General features: G+C 54.0%; 1 long non-coding RNA gene across 1 annotated transcript; it reads right to left on the reverse strand.

Moving 5' to 3' along the window:
• Positions 1-19,955: 19,955 nt before the first annotated feature.
• On the reverse strand, positions 19,956-23,903 carry LOC311195676. Its single transcript, XR_014617519.1, has 5 exons — positions 23,823-23,903; positions 21,734-21,971; positions 21,124-21,166; positions 20,866-20,962; positions 19,956-20,016 (listed from the first exon to the last, which is right to left on the reverse strand). It is a non-coding gene; the product is annotated as an uncharacterized lncRNA (long non-coding RNA).
• Positions 23,904-25,354: the final 1,451 nt, after the last annotated feature.

Consider the following 25,354-nt stretch of genomic DNA (forward strand, 5'->3'; position numbering starts at 1 on the left):
TCAGGTTCAGTCATTAGTCACCAAAGAGAAATCAGTGCCTCCCCCCGTAAGGAAGCCATAGAATATGAGGAGGTCTCCCTCCTCAGTCTCCTTTCTCCATGTTGGGGAAAAAAAGAAAAAGGAATGGGCAGGAGGCAGGTAGAGATCTGCACGGCAGCAGAAAAAGCAACTCCTTACCAGCTTCTAACACCAGCAAGAGACCTTCACCACCTTGATGCTTCTCTCCACCTCCGCCCCTTCCTCCTCCATAGCGATGCCTGCCAGACCCTTACCTGGTCTGATGTCTTGATTGTCCTGTTTTACAAAACTTCCTCACTACACAGCAGCTTAGTACGTAGTCAACAGAGGCACTGAGCTCCTATCATCATGTGCTAGTCGACTACCTTGTAGGCAGCTTCAGGAGATTCTTCCTCACTGTGAGGACCAGCCGTCCTTTCCCAGAGGCAGCTGCATACCTGCAAGACAACAACACACAACACACACACACACACACGCCTTTTTGGATCTTCTCCTCAGCCAGTTCCCCCTTGTCAGCTCCCACAGACAGACATGCTCAAATAACCCCCTTTAGAGCTGGAGCCCCTTTATGGAGCAGGGTTGGCCCCACCCTCAGCCTCATTGGCCACACCTGGGGCTGCCCCAGCTGCAGTCCCACAGCACATCACCCCCTCCTCTGCACCTGTCCACAGCCATTAGTTCTGCATCCAGTGGCTACAAACTCATCCAGAGGTGACACAAAAAGTTTACTCATTTGTGCACATAACAAATCCCAGCAGCAAGCTGGCTATGAGGTTCGGTGCCCAAATGCAGCAGGAGACAGAGAAAGAAAAATCAAAAGCAGGAGGAAGGATAGAGGGACATAGAAAAGAGTTGTGGGACAGGGAGATGGAAAGCAGAACGTTGCTAACAAGAGAGGAATTAAACCTGATATGGAGTTAAAAGAACCACACAGCCATTTGCTGGCTTGCTCCTCTCTAGTAAAATGGGGGAAGAGGATCAAAAAGAAAAACATAAAACTTGGTTCCGGGTCTCTCTGGAGGCACCTAGCCTGGGCTGGTCCTGCTGCTGCACCTGTCAAGTAAGTTCATTATACCTGAGACTCTGCTGTGCAAAACCTAAGGTCAAGCTTGAAAGAGGAGGAAGTGCACCCAAGTGTGTGTGCAATGAATACGAATGTGAATAATGCATGAATGCTCAGGCAACAGCTATTAAGGGCAAGGCAGGGGAGAGGGAGGAAGAGGGTCTGGGAACTAGTCAGAGAGATGGAGAAAGAGTATGTCAGAAGGTATGGGCTGCAGGTAATAGAGGTACTAGGTGGACTCAGCCGTGCTAGGCTCACATTTTGGCCTGATAATAATTTTAAAGGTCTTTTCCAACCCTAACAATTCTATGAGTTAATAAATAAATAAAAACAGGATCTTGAGCAACACAGAAGGAGAGATGGATAAAACAAAACCAGCCATAGGCAACAGGGCAAAGACAGAGGAATCAAAAGGTGGAGAGGGAGTTGTACTGGAGAGTAAGAGGAAAATGTGTCCTGATGGGCTTCCACGGAGCAAGGGAGGAAATAGAAATTAGAGAGAGAGATGGACAGAGAAAGTTAAAACAGTGGTGGTTGACAGGGACTCAGAGAAGGGCAGAGCAGGAAGGAGAAAGAAAAGAAGGGACAGGCAATACAGCAGAGAGGAAGAAAAAAAAAAAAGAGAGAAAGGGATCCTGACAAACTGAGAGGGGAAAAGAAAAATCTAGCAGTGAGCTACAGATTAGAGGGGAGAGGCTTTAGAAAAACAGGGACAGGGAACAAGACAGGGGGTGCAACAGAGAAAGGGGGAAAATAGTGACGGGACAGAGAGGAAAGAATTAAAAATGAGGGGCAGAGAACAAGATCAAGAGAGACAAAGAAATTGAAATGGGGTGTTACACTCTCAAATAACAGGAACACTGAGCCAGACAGAGCCAAAGATGGCAAAAATACCAACGGGCTACAAGGGAAAACGCAAAAATAGTGGCTGAGGGCCCTACGTGACAGAGAGAGGGAACCAGAGAGAGATGGAAAAAGAAAAAAAGACCCCTTTCTTTGGCTCAAAATGCTTGCCCATGTCAACTGTTGCTTCCAGGGAGGGGGGTGGCCAGCAGAGCTGGTGTCTGTGACAGACCTGCCAAAACAAAATTACGTCCCAGACCAAAATGCCCCCGAACTAATCACACGGTCACAGTATCCAGGCAGCATTCAGGGACCGTTGCATTTCATTGGGGTATTTCATGCTCCAAATTTTAATCTTTATGGTATTTCAATGGTAAAATAGTCCCTGGAGAACTTCCGACCATAAACACACACACACACAAAATCAAAATCTGGTATCTTGGTAGTTAAACGGCCTCCGGAGGACTTTCGGCCAGAGATGAAACTCACTGCGGCGTTTCGGCGGTAAAATGGCCGCCGGAGGACTTACGATCATAGAGGGGAAACCGCTGCGGCGCTTCGCCACTAAAATGGCCGCCGGAAGACTTACGATCATAGAGAGGAAACCGCTGTGGCGCTTCGCCGCTAAAATGGCCGCCGGAGGACTTCCGATCAGACAGGGCAAAAACTCTGTGGCGTTTCGCCGGTAAGGTGAGGTTCCATCTTCTGTACGGTCAGGAATGTCAGTAAAATGCCACACACTTAGAACCAACGATCAATAGATAACCGTATAGCGTCATCTTACAACCCCCTAAAAATGCAATACTAAATAAGTAAAGTTTTTTTTTTAAAACCCATATTTGGAATAAAAGACTGATTATCAAACCCCACAAGCAAGGGATGCCTGCAACCCTCACCTGCAACGCAACACTGGCCCGCTGGGAATGGCGCGCCTGGCCCGAGTCGCCTTCCCTGGAAATGGCCCCCTTTCCTCCTCACTTTGCATCTTCAAAAGGGAAACTGCCACACACACAAAAATCTTAAAAGGTGGCACAGAGCTGCGCACCATTTCATCACGCCGACACCACTGGCCGACCTACCTCCTTGGGGTCTTCCCCTCGACTCCTCTGTCGCTGCATCAGTATGCATCCCCTCTGGCCCCATCTGAAAAACCCAACAATTTATTAAGCAAGTCTCCATGATGCCAACTCATTGCTGCACCATTGCAGACCTCTCGCTTCCATTTAGGAACCCTACCTGGAGTCTAACTGCAAGCAGCCATTAAAACACAAACAGAAAAAACCCCAGCCGGCATACCTCAGAGCCCCACAGCCTTACACCCCTGCAAAATCCCATCTGCTCCTTCCAACGCTGAAGGGCCCCACCCAGGCAGCTCCCATCATCTCCCAGGAACGGGACGGAAAGGACGGTCTGCAAACCCTGCTGACGGTACCGCCTTTACCACGGCCTCCCGGGCAGAATCCGGCATGCTAACCCTAGACTTTTACTGCTGTGCCATGTCACCCCGACTCCACAGCCCCGGGCAGAGCAGCTCCCAGCCAAACACGCACAGAATGACACAACACAGAACCCTGTGGACGATGTGACTCCAAGATGGCCAAAGACTGTCAGCAAGAAGGGCTCCTGCACAGGCAACTGTCAAACTACGCCACTGAGAGCGGACGGGAGGACGCTCTATGGCAACCTCAGAAGAGGGGGGACTGGACAGTAAGTCCTTCCAGCGAGCCGTTCAAAATTGTGATGACAGATGCACAAGACGACCATCTTCAAGACCTAACAATTGGAAAGATGCAAGGAAAAAGCCTCGGGACGTGAAAATAGGTGACCGGAGAACAGAGCTCCCGCCAGAGCCTGCAATGATGCCCTAAGAGAGGACCGACCGGAAACTTCCAAGATGCAAGGGCAAACCGTGCCATGACCTTGCCAGGCAAATCAAGAAGAGCCCCGTGGGCACTATGCTGATGAGCGAGCGTGGGCATCCGAGACCCTAGAGACTATGCCCGAGAGGCACGCTGTGCCCCTTTGAGCGCAAAGAGGATGCTGACACCCAGAGAGGGACTAAGACACAGAAGACACACCAAACAACAAGAAGCGGACAGACAGACACGGGCTGGAGCTGCCCTGCCCGGCACACCCTGGCATTGTGCTGACAATTGACCTGCTCCTCCCCGTGCTGCCTTACCCAGCCTCGCCCCCACCCCTCCCATTTTTGCCCTCTTATCCGGCTCCTCCTACTTAGCTTTGAGGAGTCCGGAGAGCCAAAATCCTTTCTTGACAGGGTAAAATGTCTACTGCATGTCTGCTTACTGGGACGCTTTGCTGTGTCAAGCCTCGGGTAGCTCCTGTAAAGCAAGAAGAGATGGTTAGAACTTCACAGGCACAGTCACCCCTGAAAAAGTGATCGCTGCTTTAGCCCGCTACTCTCAGCTCACCTGGCCGAGGTCACCGCCGGTGCTGACATCCGGCTTCGCTTGGCAGTTTGACAATTCGGACAAAAAATTACAGACCCAAACAGATAAGCTAGTCATACAGCCACCGGTGGCATCTTACCGTGCGTAACATATGCTGACCTGCTTTCTTAGGGCGCTCCGCTCATCCCGCTGCATCTGCAAAGAGCATTGAGAAAGTCACCTGGATGCAGAGCGACAGTTTACTGATTCCTCAGGTCTCCGCGGGAAGCCTCCCTCCCTCCCAGGCTCAACTTCATTCAATATCTATCTCCCTTGCTCCCCGCTCCCCAGTTGGCACAGTTCCCCAGAAGCTGCAATTGCGGGGCATACCTCATCTTTTGCAGGCAAGTGCTATGTTTGGTCTTCTACTGAACTCTGGGCTCTGCTACAGGCCTGTGAAATAAAGGGCTAATGCTTACAGTCAATGAGGGGCCATGGTTACCACCACAGGTAACGGCCGCCTCACCTTCTCTGTGTGTCATGGCCATGTCCCACCACCGCCTCCGGGGCCTGAAAAAGAAACAGATTCCCACCTTCCATTACCATACCTTAACAAATCGCTCACCTGGCCCATGCCATTTACTGGTAGCTGCGCAGATGCTCAGGCCTGGCCTATCAACACACAAACAAGGGATGCCTGTAACACTCACGTGCAACACAACACTGGCCCACTAGGAATGGCTCGCCTGGCCCGAGTCTCCTTTCCTGGAAACGGCCCGCTCTCCTCCTTGCTTCGCACCTTCAAAAGAGAAACAGACACACACACAAAAATCTTAAAAGGTGGCACAGAGCCGCTGATCATTTCATCACGCTAATGCCACTGGCCAACGTACCTGCTTGGGGTCTTCCCCTTGACTCCTCTGTCATTGCATCGGTATGCATCGCATCTAGCCCGGTCTGAAAAACACAAGTGTCTACTAAGCAAGTCCCCCGATGCCAACTCATTACCGCACCATTCCAGACCTCTCGCTTCCATTTAGGAACTCCCGTCTCACACGGCGCACGACAAGCGTAATACAGAGGCAGACGGCGCACGACAAGCGTAATACAGAGGCAGACGGCGCACGACAAGCGTAATACAGAGGCAGACGGCGCACGACAAGCGTAATACAGAGGCAGACGGCGCACGACAAGCGTAATACAGAGGCACACGGCGCAAGGCACAAGGCAATACAGGCACACTATGCATTATACCACCCCAATACAGAGGCACACGGCGCAAGGTGACTGTGCAGCATCTGTAAAATCAGAGCCAAACGCTCCATCTACCTGCCATGTGATGCTTCGGTGTTAGACACCAACACAGACGACAACCGCTTCACCTTCTCAGTGCACTCAGACACGTGGCTATGTCCCAATGATGCTCTCTATGGGGCCCGCAGGTAACAAAGCAGAAGGCCACATGCCAAGAGACTGCCCGGAACCCGTTCCCAGCTCCCATTCCCTTACCTGACCGATCGCTCGCAGCCTCCGCCATTTACAAGTGCCTGCGCCGAGGTTCGTGCCAGGGCTATAAAATAAACAAGGGATGCCTAATAACACCCCGCAACGCAGGCACCCTCTCCACTGCCGCTCCCCATCTTGCCCTTTTCTCCTACTCCCTCGACTTAGCATTGAAAAGTCCAGGGATCCCAAATCCATTCTTGAGAGAAACGGAGATGCACACTGGAGGCGACCCTCAGGTGCCACCTGTAAAACATAAGAAACAGCAGTTAGACCTTCACTGATAGGATCTGCTCAATGGAGCCATGCTGCGGGTATTGCGTACAACGCCTTCCACCAAAGTCTAAAGCCAGTAACATGCCGTAGGAGAAATCCAGTCCCAATACTTATAAGTCAACAAAGGACCTGCTGCAAACTGCACTGGTTCTAAAAGGATCACAGTTCTGAAAACAATGAGGAAAAGCCATAAACTGTCCCGTAACCCGGAAGAGAGTTGCCTTTGATACCCATGACTTTATTAGGAAATGCTAAAAGCCTATACGCAAGCAAGCAGCTTACTCAAGCCCTAGCTGGATAAGCTTATCATCAGACCTAGTAATAGAAGCGGTGCTAACGGCTCACAGTTTAAAGAGCAAAGCTGGTGAAATAAAACCCCAACAGTCCATCTTGTGCAAAGTCAGGAACGCCGGTAAAATGCTGTGCACCCAGAAGCAAAAGACAGACAGCTAACCTGATAGGATTGAGTTGCCCTGGCAAAGGCAACACAAAAGACACAAACTAAACGCAACTCAAGCTTCATAAATAAGTACACTTGACTAGGTAGACACTGGCCACACTTAGCTAGTTGCAAAACACTTACCTTGAACGCACGAACCAAGACAACAGCAGCAACTCCAATGCTTCAGCTGCAGAATGAAAACCAGAACACTATGACAGGAGACAGAGAGTAGAATGAGCTGCCAAAGGCAAGGCAGGTGCCTTATATACCCCAGGCTCCACCCACTGCCCTTCCCACAGTGGCCTGGGAAAGGGGATGATGCTGCCTGCAGAGTGATTAAAAGCAGCTGGAGGAGCAGGTGTGGCTCTTGTGACCCAAGTTGTTTATCAGAGAATCAATGCTGAATGGAGAAAAGGATTCTTGCTAAAAACATTCTCTACTCTGCCTTAATAAAGGGCTAATGCTTATAGTCCATGAGGGGCCTGCTGTGGCCTCCAAATGAGCTAGAAAAAAACCCACGGTGCTCTGGGAACTGTTAGGAATGTCGTGAGCTGACTGGGAACCGGGAAAATGCTACGTATTTGGTCCCCGTTATTTTGTTGGGAAAGGCTAAGGCTCTACAGGCAGATAAAAGGCTCATCCTAACCCCACCTAGACAATCTCATCATTGTGCCTGCTAGGAGAAGCGATGCTCAGGACTTAAACATTACAGAGCAATGTTAGTTAATAAAAGGTGAGGTTCTATCTTCTGTATGGTCAGGAAAGTCAGTAAAAGACCACACGCTTAGAACCAAAGACCAATAGATAATTGTATAGGGTCATCTTACAACCCCCTAAAAATACAATACAAAATAAAACTTTTTAAAAACCCCATATTTGGGATGAAAGACTGATTATCAGGCAAAGTGGCACAGACAGATGTGGCAAGAGATTAATATTTAAGATTTGGGGAACCGGAAAGGTAGATGGGCTGGCAGAGAGAGCAAGAAAGAAGCAGATGATCGTGGAATATCCTGAGTTGGAAGGGACCCATAAGGATCATCAAGTCCAACTCCTTGCTCCACACAGGACCAGCCAAGTCAGAGCATCTGACTCGGTGCATCATCCAGACACTTGACCTCAGTCGAGTGGGGTGCTGTGACCACTTCCCTGAAAAGCCTGTTCCAATGCCTGACCGTCCTATGAGTAAAGAGCCTCTTCCTAATATCCAACCTAAACAACCCCTGTTGCAGCTTCACAACATTCCCTCAGGTTCAGTCATTAGTCACCAAAGAGAAATCAGTGCCTCCCCCCGTAAGGAAGCCATAGAATATGAGGAGGTCTCCCTCCTCAGTCTCCTTTCTCCATGTTGGGGAAAAAAAGAAAAAGGAATGGGCAGGAGGCAGGTAGAGATCTGCACGGCAGCAGAAAAAGCAACTCCCTACCAGCTTCTAACACCAGCAAGAGACCTTCACCACCTTGATGCTTCTCTCCACCAGTTAAAAGCTGGCAACAGGAAAAATGAGCAGACTAAAATACCCAAAGAACCCCCACAAAGCCCAAAACCCAAAGAAGCTACAAAACCCATTTAGAAACACCCACAAACCTCAGACCCCACAAGAAAAGCCACAAAACCCTGTGACTCTGGGAACATCTAGGAAAGCCATGAGCTGTCCTGAAACCCAGAAGATACTACACCTTTGATACCCACTACTTTATAGGAAAAGACTAAAACTCAGTATGTGGACAAGATGCTCACCCTAATCCCAACTAGAAAAATCTCATCATTAGGCCTGTTAGAAACAATACTCACAGCTTACAGCATACAGAACAAAGCAAAAATGATAATAAAAAAGTCACTTTACAATCCCCTGAAAACATAAACACTCAAAACTACACACAAAGATGCTTTCCATTATATACATGCTGCTTAACCTGAAGTTCTTACCTCAGATATATCTCCCCAAACAGCCAAGCCATTGCAGATACACGTTCCTAAAAAGCCAAGCCAACTACAAAGCTCCATCTGCCAAAAGACAGAGAAAGCACTAACCCCAAAGAAAACCTTCAGAAAAGTAAGCAGCCTAGGCCAAGGCCAGCTGCTCATATACCCCTGGCCCCACCCAACACCCTTCCCACAGTCCCCTGGGAAAGGGGAGAGTCCTGTCTGCAGAAGATTCAAAGGCAGGAATGGGTTTTCTGACTTAAATTTATGGATTGCAAAGTGCTGAATGGAGAAAGGGACTCTTACTGAAACCAATAATTGCCACTTTTACTGCATCTGTCATATTGATGCTGCAACTTGGTATGTAAATATTTTTTATTTGTACAGCTGGAGCCCCTTCATGGACCAGGGCTGGCCCCTCCCTCAGCCTCATTGGCCATGCCTGGGGCTGCCCCAGCTGTAGCCACACAGCACATCATCCAGCACATCATCCCTGCACCTGTCCACAGCCACAGGCTCTGCATCCGAGGGCTGCAAACACATCCAGAAGTGACAGGAAAATTTTACTCCTTAGTGCACATAACAAATCCTGGTAGTGAGTTGGATACAAGGCTCAGCACCCAAATACAGCAGAAGACAGAGAGAGAAAAATGAAAAGTGGGAGGAAGGATAGCAGGATGTAGAAAAGAGTTGTGAGACAAGGAGATGAAAGCAGGATGTGGCTAATGAGAGATGGATTTAACCTGGCAGAGAGTTAACCACACAGCCATTTGCTGGTTTACTCCTCTCCAGTGAGGGGGGGTGGGAAGCTAATCAAAAAGAAAAGCATAAAACTCATGACTTGAGATAGAAACAGTTTAATAGGAAAAAAATTAAAGACAATAGTAATAATAAAAGAATGTACAAGCAATACACAGCACAACTGTTCACCAGCCAGAGCCAATGCTCCTGAGTTGCCTGCCCCCCTCAGTTATACTCAGAGTATGATATCATACACTTGGATTATCCCTTTGGCCAGTTCCAGGCAGCTGTCCTGGCCCTGTCCATTTCTGACTTCTCAGGTGCCCCTAACCTTCTTGTCAGCAAGCTGCTATGAGAATCTGAGGAACCCTTGACTGCTTGGCAAGAATTAAAATACTAGTGATACATCACACTATACCATCTGCTAGAAAGAAAACTAACTCTGTCCCAGATGAAAGAATGACAAATGAGGACACAAAAAATGAGATGCTGCAAACAAGAGAGGGAAAGAACAAGTAATTCATCCATAGAGAGGACTGTATCTCTCCTCAGACAACAATCCCGTCTTCTGCCAGAGCATTTTGAGATGCCACTGTTTCCCCAATCGATGCTAATGACAACTGTAGCCCTTTTACAGAGAGGGGTCTTCTTCATCACCCTCACTGCTCACCCACCCCCTGCCAGGCTCCTCTGGCACCAGCCCACAGCTGTAGCAGTGGCCCTTATACTCACTGTGTAACCTGACTCTGTGACAGCTACTTGCAAGCACAAAGGACTACAAACACAGCCATGAGTGCAAAAAGGACAGCAAGTGGTTATTGATTAGTGTGTGTAAAGCCCAGAAGTGAGTCTGTTCTGGGGCTTGGTGTCTGTACAGTAACCCTTCCTTGAGGACAACTTGTCAGCTGTTACTGGAGCAGCAGACACAGAGAATGAAAATACAGCAACGGGGAACAAGACAGAGGAACAGCAGGAGAAAAAAACATGAGCATTATTAAGGAACACATAAAGAGGTACAGGAGAAAGGGCAACGAGATGGAAAAATAATTCAAAAGGCATGAGGAGACCTGCAGGGATGTGGCAAAAGAAAAACATGGTCAGAGAGCAGAAATGAGGGAAAGGAAATGACAAGAAGGGAGCAGAACACATAGATTAAAAAGAAAAGAAAAAAAAAGGCAGGAAGAAGAGAAAAGTACAGAACAAGTCAGAAGGAGGTGGGGCAGGGAGGCAGTGCTGGGCGGAGAAGAGAGAGACAAATCAAACCAAAGAAATGGAAGGGAAAAAACAGTGATGAACTGTGGTAGAAGAAAAATAGACCAGGAAGCAGGACAGGAGGGAATAATGGGACAGTGAACTGGGCAGGAGGATATAGCAACAAATGATAGGACAGCCAGTGGGGTGGAAATGTACAGACATAAAGTTAGGGAAGAAAAGAAAATGGACAGGAAAGGAAGCCGGAAAGGCATTAGAATGAAATATTAGAGATGGAGAGAGAGCAGGCCAGTAACAGGACCGAGGCAGAGAGATGGACAAAGGGGGGGGGGGGGGGGGGGAGGATGAGGAAAAAAAACCACATCACCATCACTGGCAGAAGGCCAGAGGGACAAGGAAAGACAGAAAGACACAACAAAGGGCACAGAAAACATGTGAGGGACAGGTAGATAAAAAGTGGGACAATACAAAAAACAGGTGGACTCAGAGGAGGATGCTGGGAGAGAGCCAATGAAAGTGCCAGTGAAAAATGACAGAAAGATGGAACAGGAGAGGAAAAAACAGAAACAGGAACAGAAAGCAGGACAAAGGCTCAGAGAGAGTAAGAGAGAAGAACAGTGCGATGCAGAATGAAAATGACACCAAACTGCAGAGAGAAGGATAAAGATAAAAATGAAAAGAGAAATTGAGGGCGGGGGGGGAGAGAGAGATAAAAAGCCAGGACATGGAGCGGCATGTACAGGTATAGAGAGGAAAAGAACAAGTAAAAAAAAAGGGTGGTAGGAGTGGTGGAGGATAGGGGGATAGGAGAGGGGTGCAGGGGGAGGCAGGGGGATATGGAAAGGTGAGAAAGAGAAAAAGAAAAAAGAAGATAGATTGATGCAGTTCAGGGCAAAGAAATGGAAAAAGAAGAAACAATGAGCAGCTACAGGACCGAGATAGAGGATGAGGAAAAAATGCTGAGAGAAAGCAGGGCAAAAGCATAAAGGTTAAAATAAAAGGGAGAATGAGTACAAGAGGGATAGAGAAAGAGGAAGCAGGGCAGAAGAAAAGAGAGAAGAGAAAAGGTAAAGGGAAGCAAAGAAAATCACAGCAGCATGGGAAAGAGATGGGGGCAGGGCAGATGGGGCCAGTGGCACTGCCTGATCCTCAACAACTCATCCCCTGGCCTCCCTCAAAGCCCTTTCCCCAGGACAAAGGACAAGCAGATGCAGCCAGGAGGTCAAAGGCTGCAGGTGTTTATTCAGCATGGAACCAGTCCTGGGAGTCACTTTGTTCCAGAGGCCACTCCAAGGTACCTCAGCACTCATTCCCAGAGTTGTGCTCCGCAGTCCAGTGGGAAACGGACAGCTGGCCTAGCAGGCTGCTGGAGATATGGGCTGCTATGCCAAGGTGGAAGACGCTACCAACAATTGAGGAGCAGAACACTACAGTACAGAATGTTAGAAAAGTGGTGCCAGTGTGATAGCTGGGCTGTAGCAAGAAAGCAGGACATGGGGAAGGGTGCAGCCAGAGAAAGATGGAGACAGGGAGCTTGTCAGATACAGAGAAAGAAGCGGCAGGCAGATAGGAAGAGAGGCAGGAAAAAGTCCATACTGTCTTAGACAGGTAGAGGAAGGAATTAAAAAATAGGGACAGTCAGTCAGAGAGAGATGAACAAAACAAGTAAGCAAAAATAGCCACAACCAAAGTAAACCCTGTCCTGGTTCCAGCCAGGACAGAGTTAAGTTTCACAAGGAGCCAGCACAGTTGACCTGAGGTGGCCCAGACTGCTTTCCATACCACGTGACACTACACCACCCATAAAAGGGGCAGGTCAAGGAGGAGTGGGGCTGTGTGGTGCTGACACAGTCTGTGTGTGGTCCAGCATCCATGAAGTACTCTAAGTTATCAGAGGCTGATATGTTTTCTATGTTTGTTTATGTTTTCTGTCACAGACTCTGTTGTTGCTCCCCTCACTGTGCCGTGTCCGTAAACTCTCCTTATCCCAGCCCGTGAGGCCTTTGTGTGTTTCTCCTGGTTTAGTAGAGGACAGGTACGGTTGGACTCCATGATCTCAAAAGTCTTTCCCAACCGAGTAATTCTGTCATTCCTGCTGTGGTAGGGGGGAGCGAGCGGCATGTGGAGATCAGCTGCTGCCTGGGGCTGAACCAGGACACCCTACAAACTGCCAAACCCCACAAGCACACACAATTCACCAACGCAAATACCAAAAACCAATTTAAAAAAAAAAACCACAAATTTACACAAACCCTAGACGCAAATAAACACACAAACCCAAAAAAAAAACCCCACAAACAACAAAAAAACTCCATACAAACCCTCAACTCGCCTAAAAAAAAAAAAAAAAAAATTCAACCTCTCCCAACTCAACCTCGTCCCCGAGCACACACACAAAACAACTATGACATACTAAAGAGCAGAGAGGGAGCAATTGATGACTGGGAAAAAGAAGCTGGTAAGACAACATAAAACCATACGATATCTCTCCAGTAAAATGGCCGTCAGACATCTTCCGAGCCATAAAGATGAAGTTGTCTGTGGTACTTCGGGGGTAAAATGGCTGTCGAAGGACTTCCCGGAATAGAGAGTAAACTCTCGATGGTGTTCCGGCGGTAAAATGGGCGTCGGAGAACTTCCGGGCATGGCGGCGACAATCTCGATGGTGTTCCGGCGGTTAAATGGCCGCCGGGGGGCTTCCGGGCATGGCGGCGCCCATCTCCGTGCGGCTCCGGCGGTTAAATGGCCGCCGGGGGGCTTCCGGGCATGGCGGCGCCCATCTCCGTGCGGCTCCGGCGGAAAAATGGCCGCCGGGGGGCTTCCGGGCATGGCGGCGCTCATCTCCGTGCGGCTCCGGCGGAAAAATGGCCGCCGGGGGACTTCCGGGCATGGCGGCGCTCATCTCCGTGGGGCTCCGGCGGAAAAATGGCCGCCGGGGGGCTTCCGGGCATGGCGGCGCCCATCTCCGTGCGGCTGTGACTGAAAAATGGCCGCCGGGGGGATTCCGAGCATGGCGGCGCCAATCTCCGTGCGGCTCCGGCGGTTAAATGGCCGCCGGGGGGCTTCCGGGCATGGCGGCGCCCATCTCCGTGCAGCTCCGGCGGAAAAATGGCCGCCGGGGGGCTTCCGGGAATGGCGGCGTCCGTCTCCGTGCGGCTGCGGCGGAAAAATGGCCGCCGGGGGGCTTCGGGCATGGCGGCGCCCATCTCCGTGCGGCTGCGGCGGTTAAATGGCCGCCGGGGGGCTTCCGGGCATGGCGGCTCCCATCTCCGTGCGGCTGCGGCGGTTAAATGGTCGCCGGGGGACTTCCGGGAATGTCGGCGCCCATCTCCGTGCGGCTCCGGAGGAAAAATGGCCGCCGGGGAGCTTCCGGGCATGGCGGCGCCCTTATCCGTGCAGCTCCGGCGGAAAAATGCCTTCCGGGCATGGCGGCGCCCATCTCCGTGCGGCTCCGGCGGAAAAATGGCTTCCGGGCATGGCGGCGCCCATCTCCGTGCGGCTCCGGCGCAAAAATGGCCGCCGGGGGACTTCCGGGAATGGCGGCGCCCATCTCCGTGCGGCTGTGACTGAAAAATGGCCGCCGGGGGGATTCCGAGCATGGCGGCGCCAATCTCCGTGCGGCTCCGGCGGTTAAATGGCCGCCGGGGGGCTTCCGGGCATGGCGGCGCCCATCTCCGTGCGGCTCCGGCGGAAAAATGGCCGCCGGGGGGCTTCCGGGCATGGCGGCGCCCATCTCCGTGCGGCTCCGGCGGAAAAACGGCCGCCGGGGGGCTTTCGGGTATGGCGGCGCCCATCTCCGTGCGGCTCCGTCGGAAAAATGGCTTCCGGGCATGGCGGCGCCCATCTCCGTGCGGCTCCGGCGCAAAAATGGCCGCCGGGGGGCTTCCGGGCATGGCGGCGCCCATCTCCGTGCGGCTCCGGCGGAAAAATGGCCGCCGGGGGGCTTCCGGGAATGGCGGCGCCCATCTCTGTGCTGCTCCGGCGAAAAAATGGCCGCCGGGGGGCTTCCGGGCATGGCGGCTCCATCTCCGTTCGGCTCCGGCGGAAAAATGGCCGCCGGGGGGAATTCCGGGCATGGCGGCGCCCATCTCCGGGCGGCTCCGGCGCAAAAACGGCCGCCGGGGGGCGTCCGGGCATGGCGGCGCCCATCTCCGTGCGGCTCCGGCGGAAAAACGGCCGCCGGGGGGCTTCCGGGCATGGCGGCGCCCATCTCCGTGCAGCTCCGGCGGAAAAATGGCTTCCGGGCATGGCGGCGCCCATCTCCGTGCGGCTCCGGCGGAAAAATGGCCGCCGGGGGACTTCCGGGCATGGCGGCGCCCATGTCCGTGCGGCTGCGGCGGTTAAATGGCGGCCGGGGGACTTCCGGGAATGGCGGCGCCCATCTCCGTGCGGCTCCGGCGCAAAAATTGCCGCCGCGGTCTTTCGGGCATGGCGCCGACCATGTCCGTGCGGCTCCGGCGGAAAAATGGCCGCCGGGGGGAATTCCGGGCATGGCGGCGCCCATCTCCGGGCGGCTGCGGCGCAAAAACGGCCGCCGGGGGGCGTCCGGGCATGGCGGCGCCCATCTCCGTGCGGCTCCGGCGGAAAAACGGCCGCCGGGGGGCTTCCGGGCATGGCGGCGCCCATCTCCGTGCAGCTCCGGCGGAAAAATGGCTTCCGGGCATGGCGGCGCCCATCTCCGTGCGGCTCCGGCGGAAAAATGGCCGCCGGGGGACTTCCGGGCATGGCGGCGCCCATGTCCGTGCGGCTGCGGCGGTTAAATGGCGGCCGGGGGACTTCCGGGAATGGCGGCGCCCATCTCCGTGCGGCTCCGGCGCAAAAATTGCCGCCGCGGTCTTTCGGGCATGGCGCCGACCATGTCCGTGCGGCTCCGGCGGAAAAATGGCCGCCGGGGGGAATTCCGGGCATGGCGGCGCCCATCTCCGTGCGGCTCCTGCGGTTAAATGGCCGCCGGGGGGCTTCCGGGCATGGCGGCGCCCATCTCCGTGCGGCTGCGGCGGAAATATGGCCGCCGGGGGGCTTCCGGGCATGGCGGCGCCCATCTCCGTGCGGCTCCGGCGGAAAAATGGCCGCCGGGGGGCTTCCGGGCATGGCGGCGCCCATCTCCGTGCGGCTCCGGCGGAAAAACGGCCGCCGGGGGGCTTTCGGGTATGGCGGCGCCCATCTCCGTGCGGCTCCGTCGGAAAAATGGCTTCCGGGCATGGCGGCGCCCATCTCCGTGCGGCTCCGGCGCAAAAATGGCCGCCGGGGGGCTTCCGGGCATGGCGGCGCCCATCTCCGTGCGGCTCCGGCGGAAAAATGGCCGCCGGGGGGCTTCCGGGAATGGCGGCGCCCATCTCTGTGCTGCTCCGGCGAAAAAATGGCCGCCGGGGGGCTTCCGGGCATGGCGGCTCCATCTCCGTTCGGCTCCGGCGGAAAAATGGCCGCCGGGGGGAATTCCGGGCATGGCGGCGCCCATCTCCGGGCGGCTGCGGCGCAAAAACGGCCGCCGGGGGGCGTCCGGGCATGGCGGCGCCCATCTCCGTGCGGCTCCGGCGGAAAAACGGCCGCCGGGGGGCTTCCGGGCATGGCGGCGCCCATCTCCGTGCAGCTCCGGCGGAAAAATGGCTTCCGGGCATGGCGGCGCCCATCTCCGTGCGGCTCCGGCGGAAAAATGGCCGCCGGGGGACTTCCGGGCATGGCGGCGCCCATGTCCGTGCGGCTGCGGCGGTTAAATGGCGGCCGGGGGACTTCCGGGAATGGCGGCGCCCATCTCCGTGCGGCTCCGGCGCAAAAATTGCCGCCGCGGTCTTTCGGGCATGGCGCCGACCATGTCCGTGCGGCTCCGGCGGAAAAATGGCCGCCGGGGGGAATTCCGGGCATGGCGGCGCCCATCTCCGTGCGGCTCCTGCGGTTAAATGGCCGCCGGGGGGCTTCCGGGCATGGCGGCGCCCATCTCCGTGCGGCTGCGGCGGAAATATGGCCGCCGGGGGGCTTCCGGGCATGGCGGCGCCCATCTCCGTGCGGCTCCGGCGGTTAAATGGCCGCCGGGGGACTTACGGGAATGGCGGCGTCCGTCTCCGTGCGGCTGCGGCGGAAAAATGGCCGCCGGGGGGGCTTCCGGGCATGGCGGCGCCCATGTCCGTGCGGCTGCGGCGGTTAAATGGCCGCCGGGGGACTTCCGGGAATGGCGGCGCCCATGTCCGTGCGGCTCCGGGGCAAAAATTGCCGCCGCGGTCTTTCGGGCATGGCGGCGCCCATCTCCGTGCAACTCCGGCGGAAAAATGGCCGCCGGGGGGAATTCCGGGCATGGCGGCGCCCATCTCCGTGCGGCTCCTGCGGTTAAATGGCCGCCGGGGGGCTTCCGGGTATGGCGGCGCCCATGTCCGTGCGGCTGCGGTGGTTAAATATCCGCCGGGGGACTTCCGGGAATGGCGGCGCCCATCGCCGTGCGGCTCCGGAGGGGAAATGGCCGCCGGGGGGCTTCCGGGCATGGCGGCGCCCATCTCCGTGCGGCTGCGGCGATAAAATGGCCGCCGGAGAGCTTCCGGGCATGGCGGCGCCCATCTCCGTGCGGCTGCGGCGGAAAAATGGCCGCCGGGGGGCTTCCGGGCATGGCCGCGCCCATCTCCGTGCGGCTACGGCGGAAAAATGGCTTCCAGCATGGCGGCGCCCATCTCCGTGCGGCTCCGGCGGTTAAATGTCCGGCGGCGGGCTTCCGGGCATAGCGGCGCCCATCTCCGTGCGGCTCCGGCGGAAAAATGGCGGCCGGGGGGCTTCCGGGCATGGCGGCGCCCATCTCGGTGCGGCTCCGTCGGAAAAATGGCCGCCGGGGGGCTTCCGGGCATGGCGGCGCCCATCTCCGTGCGGCTCCGGCGGAAAAATGGCCGCCGGGGGGCTTCCGGGCATGGCGGCGCCCATCTCCGTGCTGCTCCGGCGGAAAAATGGCCGCCGGGGGGAATTCCGGGCATGGCGGCGCCCATCTCCGTGCGGCTGCGGCGGTTAAATGGCCGCCGGGGGATTTAGTGCATGGCGGCGCCCATCTCCGTGCAGCTCCGGCAGTTAAATGGCCGCCGGGGGAATTCCGGGCATGGCGGCGCCCATCTCCGTGCGGCTCCTGCGGTTAAATGGCCGCCGGAGGATTTAGTGCATGGCGGCGCCCATCTCCGTGCAGCTCCGGCAGTTAAATGGCCGCCGGGGGACTTCCGGGAATGGCGGCGCCCATCTCCGTGCGGCTCCGGCGCAAAAATGGCCGCCGGGGGGCTTCCGGGCATGGCGGCGCCCATCTCCGTGCGGCTCCGGCGGAAAAATGGCCGCCGGGGGACTTCCGGGAATGGCGGCGCCCATCTCCGTGCGGCTCCGGCGGAAAAATGGCCGCCGGGGGACTTCCGGGCATGGCGGCGCCCATCTCCGTGCGGCTCCTGCGGTTAAATGGCCGCCGGGGGGCTTCCGGGAATGGCGGCGCCCATCTCCGTGCGGCTGCGGCGGAAAAATGGCCGCCGGGGGGCTTCCGGGCGTGGCGGCGCCCATCTCCGTGCGGCTCCGGCGGAAAAATCGCTTTCAGCATGGCGGCGCCCATCTCCGTGCGGCTCCGGCGGTTAAATGTCCGGCGGCGGGCTTCCGGGCATAGCGGCGCCCATCTCCGTGCGGCTCGGCGGAAAAATGGCCGCCGGGGGGCTTCCGGGCATGGCGGCGCCCATCTCCGTGCGGCTCCGGCGGAAAAATGGCCGCCGGGAGGCTTCCGGGCATGGCGGCGCCCATCTCCGTGCGGCTCCGGCGGAAAAATGGCCGCCGGGGGGCTTCCGGGCATGGCGGCGCCCATCTCCGTGCGGCTCCGGCGGAAAAATGGCCGCCGGGGGGCTTCCGGGCATGGCGGCGCCCATCTCCGTGCGGCTCCGGCGGTTAAATGGCCGCCGGGGGGGCTTCCGGGCATGGCGGCGCCCATCTCCGTGCGGCTGCGGCGGAAATATGGCCGCCGGGGGATTTAGTGCATGGCGGCGCCCATCTCCGTACGGCTCCGGCGGTTAAATGGCCGCCGGGGGGCTTCCGGGCATGGCGGCGCCCATCTCCGTGCGGCTCCGGCGGAAAAATGGCCGCCGGGGGGCTTCCGGGCCCCCGTTTGGGGGCGCGAGCTTGGGGGGGGGCTACACAGCACAGCTGCCCCGTTCGGGAAGCTAAGCAGGGACCAGTTCGGTCAGCGCCCGGATGGGCGACCTCACCCCGTCTTCGAATCCCCGCACCTAACAGTGCCCCCGCCACGTGCGCCCCTCCTCCCAAAATCTGACCCCCCCCGAGGGAGTCCCATCACCTTCGAGGGTTCCCCGGACCTGACAGTGCCCCGGCCGACCCCGCGACGGGCGGCGGAACCCCCCCCTCACCGGGAGGGAGCGGCCACCCCGCAATGGCGGCGTCCCTCGTTAAAGCGCCCTGCCGCTCGCGCTGCGCCGCCCGGCCGCAGTCCGCACGCAGCGGGCTCTGCGCGCACCCGCGCAGGAACGCGGCGAGTGTGCACGGAGGCAGCAGAACGCGGCGGCTTCCGTGCGCTGCGCCACCCGGGCGCAGTACCGCTGCGTGTCCGCAAGGCGGCAGCACCGAGGACCCCCGTGTTCGAATCCCCGCTCGGGCCTTTCCGCCAGTGCTCGGGCCTTTCCGCCAGTGCTCGTATCTCTCCGCCTCTGCTCGTATCTCTCCGCCTCTGCTCGGCCCTTTTCGGCTCCCCCTGCCCCACTAATTACCCGTCTGCCGCTGACCTGCGCTCATTAACAACCCCCCATCTCCTCCAGCGAATTCAACCCCCCTCCCAACCCTACTGCGACCCCTCTGAGAGCCCTCGAACCCCACCATGGCCCCTGACCCCCTAGAAGACCCCCAAAGAAACCCCCAACACCCCAAAAATAGACCCTAGAGAGACCCCCCCAGAACCCCTCAGAGACACCCCCCCCCCCCAAAGAGCCCCCCCACGATCCCCTAAAAAGGCCCTTAGGGCCCCCCAACTCCCCAAAGAGCCCCCCCAAAAAACCCAGACCCCCCAAACAGACCCCATAAAGAACCCTAACCACCCCCCAAAAAACCTGAGACTCCTTAAAGACGCCCCCAAGCCCCTCACATCCCCCCCAAAATGAGACCCCATAAAGATCCCCTCAAAGAACCCCACACCCCCCCTTAGAGAACCCCCCCCAAAAGCCCTAGACCCCACCAAAAAGAGACCCTGTAAAGACCCCATAGTCCCCCAAAAAGAGCCAACCGCCCTGACTCAGCTGCTGCCAGCCCCATCGATGGAAAGATGCCACAACAACAGTGGCCTTGGCCACGCTTTCTTGGAAACAACTGGTTCCCTCATCACCTCTGAATAATAAAAATTCTAAGGCATTTTACAACAATGTCCAATACAACAGTAAACTGCTGCCAAGTATAACCCAGAAAATTGTTAGCCGGTTCTCCTCTGTCGAAACCGTTGCCAGCTTTGGGCTGAGATGCCTCCAAGGTTTGGTCACCTTCGTCTTCAGCCAACATTGACAAGTCTCTTGGCTGTTCTTCTGGATCCCCTGGAAGAAGACTGGTAGACTGCCTGGAGAAGTGACTCAATCTGCTCTTCTGTTAGTCTTTCCTCACTTTCTTCCACCATCTGCAGGTCAAAAACCAATACATTGTTATTCAATCCATACTTCCTTCCTCAGCTCCAAACAGGAAGACTCAGCCCCAGTAAATACTGCTTTCAATGGATGCAAGACGTAGCCTGAACTCATCACAAAAGCATTTTACAAAGTGGAACTCTTGTAATATTTATAACAACACAAAACAAAAAAGCTCCCTTGTTAGCCACGACAGCTGGCATGCCACAGTGAGACCCTGCTTCTGTTACAAGGAGAACACCACGCTCAGAACAGGCTTTCCTCCTAAAGCCTCTCAGCCTAAGAAAAACCAAACCAAAATACCCAAAGAATTCCCACAAACTAGAAACCCCCACAAAGCCCAAAAACCAAAGAAGCCACAAACCCCCATTAAAGACACACACAAACCCCAGACCCCACAAGAAAAAGCTGCGGGAACTCAAAACACCACAGAAGCCCCTAGCCCTCCCCCAAACCCGCAACCCACAGAACCCCAAAGCCTTCAAAAGGCAGAGAACCAAAACCCCCCCTTAGAACCCCAGTTAAAAAAAACAAACCAACAGAAAAACCTCACAAGCCCACACTAACCCCACAAATCCCAGAGCCTGTAAAAAAACCAACCCACCCAACCCCTATAGCCACAAAAACCAGGAAAAAAAAAAAAAATCAGTAAAACTACAAACACCTTACCAACCTCCTTGGCTCATTTTCTGAGAGGAGCCTGCACCAGCAGACAGACTAACACATTTTAATCCTAAACTCGGTTCTCTGCGTTCTTTCTCTGCCCCTTCTCTACATCCTTTTCTTTCAACTTCCTCTTCCTACCCACAAGGCTGTCTAAACCAATGGATAGAAACACTAACCCAGGTAACAGTACATCCAGTTCAGATAAAGGCAATGAAATCACCAGCGCCAATACTACGACCTTCTTACAGGTACCACAAGCTCCCAAGAACTCACCTGTAACAGGAAAAGAGGAGAAACCATAGAGACCTTAAATGCAATACGCCAAAACCCGAAAGAGACTTATTCTTGTATATTGAATGTTAAAATCACATGCATAATTACAGAATTCTTTACAGCTGAAAAAATATTTTTAGAAGACGACCCTGACAGTCTACCTGCAACTGCTGCAAGATGTCTATAATAAACCCCCACAATTTTCTGTAATTAAAAAAAACAAAAACAAAAAAAAAAAAAACAGGGAAGAATGCAATCAATCATCCAGGTAATTCTGAGTTAACTGATGCCCTGAATGGGACAAGTCGAACCCAAGCTAACACCAGCCAGTTTACTGCAATGCTTGTCTAGCATACACATATATAAATCAAAATGACATGTGGCTAGAGGCCAGGTGCAAAAAAAAATAAGACATTTGCACACCACAGCAGACAACCTGCCGAGGGCCACGATATGATATGCTGCAGCAGAGTCTTGTGGCTGTTCGCTCAAACACGCTGGTGGAATAGTCTGCATAACCGGCCCTGGGCACGATTTACATGGGGTTTTCTAAGCTATGCCTGATGTGGCTAAGGGATTTTTACTGGGCAATCCTGGTTTAAGACCAGTCTCGGCTCCTAAGGAATGCCAGCCAACAAAGATGTTTTCAGCCGTTAACAAGAGGAACAGAAATCCAACGACGAGCTGCTGCTTTTAAAACGTGGAGTCATCATTGTGACAAATGGCACCACACAGATCTCTGTTAACACATTTGTAGACAAAGTGGAAGACCTGGGGTTGGGGACAGCTGTGCAACTCAGCCTTCATTTCCCGAGGGCAGGTATGCTCCGTCAGCTGCTGCCAGGTGTCGTCGACAACAAGAAACGGGCTGCACTCTGCCGGCTTGTCCACCTCGAACTTCTCAGCGCAGAGCTGGCGAACATCTTCGGTGGTTATAGACAGTCTCACCAGGAAAGATCTTTCCTGTACATCCACAGTACACTCCCTGGAACGCAACATGAAGGTGGTTCTGTAGAATGAGAAAACACACATCAGCAACTCAAAAACCCCAACAGCTGAAGCGTCAGCAACAAACCTGTCCCCACACTGAGACTCACCCCCGCGATTCCCACGCCCGACAGCCACCTCGCCAACTGCAATACTGGTGGCAAAACTGTGGCAAGCGGAACAGAAATTCCTAAGCCAACACCCTCCTTTCCTCATATTACACTCTAACCCTGCAATTACAGCCAAACAGGACTTGTCCTGCCGAGCAAAACCAGGAAACAAAATGCAGTGAGGCTAAGCAATGTCTGAGGCAGCAGGGTCGAGAGATGGTGCTGCTGCACTACTGCCACAAAACAGGCACCTCCTATTGCCGTGTCAGTCAGAAGGAATAAGAAAAAAGCCTCTGCCAGTGGCAGCAAACGGTGCTGATCCCCAAGTTACTGCGTGATAAGCCATCTGCATTCTTATGCTGCAGCACGCAAAGTGTTTTAGGGTGCTTCAGTCCAGTCAGGACACTTTCATTGCATTAAACCGGTGACAATCTGGGGTCCGAGCCCGATTTAACCGGCTTTCCCATGACAGCTTTTTTGCTTTTTTACAGTAAGGCTTAGAGGGAAGCAGAAAGAAAGCTTCCTCGGCAACATTAGGCTAAACCCTAATGGCAAAAGCCTCGTGGCAAAAGCTGGACCTTTTTTCTGTGTTGAAACTGACATGTTCTTACAACTCCGATAACATGGAAAAAGTCTAAGTGCACCCTACAAGGAAATGCAGTTCTACCTTTCAGAAAGCATTTAAAGAGGAAAAAAAACCAAGCAACAACTGGGGGAAAAGCAACCACAAACATCTTTTGAACACATGAACAAAGCAAGCTGCTGTAGCGTGCTTTTTTTAAAAAAAAAAAGACATTAACTGTGGTTACAGACTGAAAAAGATACAATTAAAGGAAGTGGAAAAATGGCACAGTGAGAAAGACCTGTTTATCAACTCAGCGGGTGCCAATGTCTGTATGCTAAACCAATCAGGCACGCTAAATCACAATGGCAAAGATGTACATTGCACAAAAGCAAGCCAGCAAAAGCTACCATTGAGAAGGCGGTTCTACCACTTAAGTTCCAAGAAGCACTCTTATCTTTAACAACGTATTTTTACAGCTTGCAAACTGAAACACTGAAGCTTTGCAGCAGCATTTAAACCAGGTCAGGACTGACCCTGACGAAACAGGGCCTATCCGTTTCTGTTACCGGTGTGAAGCAATTATGAAAAATCAGCCCTAGAGGAGGAAAATCAAGCTGCAGTTTTAGTTCCTAATGTATGTAACACACAGATGTTTTTAAAAGCACGCGCTTTAGACAGACGGGACTGCTTCGAGAAGAGGCTGAAGCTCCCACAAGCACTCCTAACATATACTAAGTATCAAAGTTATTTATGGAGCGGCAGAAAATTGTACTCAATCATCCTCACAATATGGCATTTTTTGCCTTTTCATCCTAGAGACGGAGGGAGGATGAAGGCCTTCCGGGGCCCGATAGCTGATAAAACTGCAGGAGCCCATCACAAGTGTAGCTACCACATTGTTAAGTCACGATGACTCCCCCTGCTCGATCGAAAATATCTCACCTCATAAGGCAGAGTCCATCAGTAGATTCCCAGGTCACACAGGCCTGCACTCTGCGAGCTGAACAGCTTTCTGTACTTCCACTTTACAGTGGAACCATGAGACTCTCTTGTTATGCTACTGATGTTGCCAACTTTAGGACCACCCTTGGATGGATTTCTACTCCAACAATGTCATCAAAATCTGCGCTGTGAAGAAGAGCCCACCTTCCCTAGTCCTTTGCTTCATTTTAAGAAAAATAAACGAATGACAGGTTACCTTCTCCATGCAGAAAACACAGATCCATCGATTCCACCACGTACTCAACTTCAGTATCCAGCTCCAGCATGTCACACCTACTCACCCAGTGTGATAACACAGTCAAGAAGTCATCATTTTCATTCAGCCTCCCTGAGACAAAGGGAATAGAGACAGTCAGAGACAAACTGCGCTTTCCTTACCAGCCTCACCGTTTGAAAGGAAAGTGTTGCTTCGCTGCCTTCGCTGAGAAGTACATCTGTATTACTCTAGATCCTCCTGTAACCAGTGCGCAGCAAAGTGGGTGTCACCTGACACTGGCTGGACAGGACGCCAATGCCAGCTTCGTCCCATACTCTCTAGCGAGCGCAAATCTGACGATGCACACTTTGAGGCGTGCTCTCCTCAGGCAGCAACTCTGTCTTCTGCAGGATCTGCTGGAGATGCCCCTCGTTTCATGAACTGCTGCCAACAGCACCTGCATTTATGGAGAATAAAGCATATTCAAGGGCCAGCTTGCTGCCTGGGACAGTGAGATATAGAATGAAAAAAAAAAAAAAAGAACACCAGACAACAGGCTAGAGAAATTGTTGGAGAAAACAAGACAGGTGCAGATCACGACAAAGAGATGGAAAAGGAAAGTAACTGCAGTGGCCTGCAGGACAGAGACGGAAGACGAAAAAAGGAGGAAGAGAAAGCAGGAAAAAAGCACAGAGAGAAAAAGAAAAGGGAGAGGGAGATGAAGAAAGGGAAAGGGAGAGAAGAAAAGGGAGCAGGACAGTAGAATAGAGAAGTACAGGCAAGGGGAAAAAAAAAAAAAAATCAGAGGAGTAGTAAGAAAGGGCAGGGGTCAGTGGAGGGCTGGGAAGGACCAAGACTCACAAGAAGGACAACAGGTTCTGGATGGGTAACCACCCAACTCTTAAACTTTTGGGGACTTAATGGGTACAAGGTATCCAAGAAGAAAGCTCAAATAGCAAGCCAAACAGTAATGTCTCCAATGGGCTTGGACATTTCACAAGGGCAACAAAGGCTGACAAGGAAACAAAAGGCAGAGCAGAACCTGTGCTCCATTTTCATTTACCATAAAAAAATTATAGAAACCCTGCGAGCCACGGAACCCCCAAAAACCCAATTAAAACCACAAAAGAAACCCAAACCAGAAAACCAACAAAAGACCAGAGCAAAATAACCACCGAGCCGAAGAAACCAGCAAACCCGGAAACCCCAGACACCACAAGAACCCCCGATAACCACTGAACGCCACAGCAGCCACAAGAGAAGCCCTAAGCCCTCCTCTGCCAAAACAGCCCCGCGAGACAGAAAACCCACAAGCCGCAACTAGAGAGAGACACAGACCCACGCAAACCCCCAAATCCCCCCAAACCTGCCAGCCCCGCGGCCCGGACACGCTCAGACTGACCGGAAGAGTCCAGTCGCGCCCCGCCCCGCCGGCCCCTTCGGTGCCCCGTGTCTCCCGTGCCGGCTGCTCGGGGAACGGGAGCTCTGGCCCGGCCGCACCCCCAAGCCCCCGCCGCGACCCCCTCCGCGCA

The sequence above is a fragment of the Gallinula chloropus genome (genome assembly GCF_964237585.1).
Source record: "Gallinula chloropus genome assembly, chromosome: 11".
Taxonomy (NCBI): domain Eukaryota; kingdom Metazoa; phylum Chordata; class Aves; order Gruiformes; family Rallidae; genus Gallinula; species Gallinula chloropus.